Here is a 3,293-nt window from a genome sequence, read left to right on the forward strand (position 1 = left end):
GATTAAAAAAAAAGTTTAAATGCTGCACACAGCCAATCTTCCCTGAGGGCTTATCTTATGAGCGAATGCTTTCACACAGAACACTGGCAAATGAGGCTCTGTCTGTACTTTGGGGGCTGCTATTGCGAAACAACACATCCAACAAAGGAAGGATCTCTTTGAGTTGCCAAAGGCTTTTTACATTTCTTTTCCCCACGTGTCGTGTTGTGCGTTGCCTTTTCTTTTCTTCCACAGCAATCAGACTTTGTCAGAACCTGTCGGTTTTGTCTGCTTGTAAATCCCTCTCTGCGCAACCAATGTTCAGTGCCTGAATCACTGCTAAAATGTCTTCAGTGTTTTTAATTGCCTTTACTGAGACAGACAGACATGTAACATTTCCAGCAAACAGTCAACTTATGACTGTAGCAATAAACTTGTAATCATTACATCAATGAAAAAAAATGGTTTAACTCATTTTATTGAAAAAAGAAAAAGTCAAAACATTCAAGTTTTAGTGCAAATCATTGTTCAGTAGTGCTGTTACAATGTCAACAGATCTGTAGATGATTGGACACAGATTATCTGCTACAGTTCTGGACAGCTGATGGCATAAGATAGAACAAACAGAGACTTCCTGTGGGACAACGCGTCCGTATCAACAAACAGTCTGTGCCTTTTCAAAGTGCAGAGCATGTCTTACACGTTGAGCAGTGCAACTTCCTCATGAGCCAATGTTTTTGGTCACGGACGCTCCTCTCCGGTGTCTGGTTGAGGAGAGCTGCCTTTCAGCTTGAAGGTTCACATCCACGGGTCGGCTGTAGTGATGATCCTGGACGTACATGAGGCCGCCGAAGGAGTCCACTATTGCGTAAAACACCGCCAGGACAGAAATCATCGATCCAAATAGATACATCTTAATGACTGCTGACACCATGGTTCCAGTGGAAAAGTACAGCGTCCTGCAGAAAAAAGAATCAACAAAACAATTCAGGTAATTAGTTATAATAGCTCGGAGCTGTTTAAATAGATAAGAAATGAAGCACAAATTAATCTTCCATACATAAGAAAACATGCTTGTTTTGCACAGTGGCAAAAATCACATCATTATTTAATTTTTCTTTTTTCAGTGAAAAACAAATTCAATAAATGAACAGTTGCACTCAATTTATCAAAAATAATCACAAAAAAAATATATTTTTGTCAAACTTAGACAGAGAGATGGATGATTCATATTTAAAATAATAGCCTAATACAATTAATTGTTACATAAACTTCAAGATGTCAGTATAAAAATGAGGGATTTTGGTGCTAAAAATCCTGTTCTCCAAACATAAAGGACCCTGCTTGTTCCGCACAGATTTAAGCAAAAATCACATCATTATTACTGTACGTTTTTCAGAGGAAAAGCTGTAATTTGCAGTAAAATCGTGACTCATATTGCAATTATCTGACAAAATATTCGCAATGTATGTTTTTTCCCAGCCTTAGTCATCAGATAAAGGCCAGTATTTTGGTCAAGCTTTAAAATCTATAGCTCATCAGACCTGCTGAATGAATTATCGCAATGCACAATACATTTCTGTACACGATTTGTAGCAGAGGATTAAATGACCCCACCTGAAGCTGGAGTCTACAGTAACAGGAAAAAATAGCAGGTTTGAGGTGCATTGAAATGCGCAGTTTACGACGAAGAACTCATCGGAAACACACCAAACGTGACTAGAAATATTGAGCCCTGTAGCTTTTCCTCACAAATACTATCAACACGTGTGACATGAGCTGATTTTGTTCCTCTTTGTAATGAGCTAAAGCCCACCGAGAATAAAATGCTAACAGACGCCGCTGACGGCAGGACACTGTAACCGAGCACATGGCTTTAGAAACGATAAAACACGAGACCACACAGAAAGAAGAAGTCTTAACTTGTTGGTTTTCCGTGTTTGATCAGCAGACTGGTGAAAAAAAATTACAATAGGAGTTTTGTTGGTAGAAAAACGTACCGGAGGCTCGGCTGCTGTAGCTGTGAGTTGTTTCTCGTTTCGTAGCTGTGGAGGCTGGAGTGCTTTCCCACGACAGACACGACAGCTTCAAAGAGAAAGTGTTTATGCTCCTCTGTGTCGGTGAGTGTCGTCGGTTTTGTCTTCCTTTACCGCTGAGAAAGTGTTCATCCAAACCGCACAGCTGCCGTCCGCCGCTCTGAGCTGCTGTGCGACAACAGACTGATGTGAAACACTGACATCACTCAAGTAGCAGCAGCACTTTCCTGTCTCTCCAAACAGATCGCCTGAGGGAGCTTCTGGGTTTTCCACGGGGTTTTTTGGGGGCACGGGCTAATTTATATTCAAACCGCGTTGAATTCGGTTTGACTGCTTTATTTCTGCACATTTAATTCATGAATTCACTATTCCAACATACAAAATGCTAATGACTACTTCCCACAGCCTGTTTCCAATCATTAACTCACAATAAAAAGGGCAGAAGTTAATGTTCGGTATGATCAGGCTAGCAGTAAAATACTCTTAGTTGTAAGTGAAGAACTACACTGAAACCATCCCAATTTATCATAAGATAGTGGAATATGCTAAAGAACACACAGCAGCTCTGAGGAGAAACACAGCAGTGTTTTGGACTAATGCTGATGCCGGTATGCTAACATGTTTTTACTCTAAGATGTTGACATGTTAGTATGCGAACATGTTCTAAACAGTAGCCAACAGCTAATTAGCAACGGTAGCTAACATTCTAATGTTCACCATGTCTAACGTCTGATAGTTTGGCTAGGTGTAGTGTAGTATGTTGACATGCTAACATGTTCTAAACAGTAGCCAACAGCTAATTAGCAACGGTAGCTAACATTCTAATGTTCACCATGTCTAACGTCTGATAGTTTGGCTAGGTGTAGTGTAGTATGTTAACATGCTAACATGTTCGCAATGACAGCTTTTTCTGACATTCTAATGCTTGGCAAGGATTGTTTATCATGTTTAATATCTAATAAAGTGGCTAAATTGTAGTTTAACATGTTAGTATGCTAACATGTTCTAAATGGTAGCCAGCAGCTAGGTAGCAACGGTAGCTAATATTCTGGGACTTAAGTAATGTTTACCATGTCTAACTATCTGATACATTGGCTCGGCTGTAGTGTAGCATGTTAACATGCTAACATGTTCTCAATGACAGCCATTTCTAACATTCCTATGCTTAGCAAGGAATGTTTACTATGTTTAAGATCTAATGAAGTGGCTAAATTGTAGTTTAGTATGTTAAAAGACTCTCATTGACAGTTTTTACAAACAACTTGGGGTTAGCAAGGA

The 3,293-nt window shown here is 39.5% G+C and overlaps 1 long non-coding RNA gene across 1 annotated transcript; it reads right to left on the reverse strand.

The window, feature by feature from the left end:
• Window positions 1-440: 440 nt before the first annotated feature.
• On the reverse strand, window positions 441-2,600 carry LOC129347843 (uncharacterized). Its single transcript, XR_008600130.1, has 2 exons — window positions 1,980-2,600; window positions 441-938 (listed from the first exon to the last, which is right to left on the reverse strand). It is a non-coding gene; the product is annotated as an uncharacterized LOC129347843 (long non-coding RNA).
• Between the last annotated feature and the right edge of the window lie 693 nt (window positions 2,601-3,293).

This window comes from Amphiprion ocellaris, chromosome 21 (genome assembly GCF_022539595.1).
Source record: "Amphiprion ocellaris isolate individual 3 ecotype Okinawa chromosome 21, ASM2253959v1, whole genome shotgun sequence".
In the NCBI taxonomy this organism is placed as follows: domain Eukaryota; kingdom Metazoa; phylum Chordata; class Actinopteri; family Pomacentridae; genus Amphiprion; species Amphiprion ocellaris.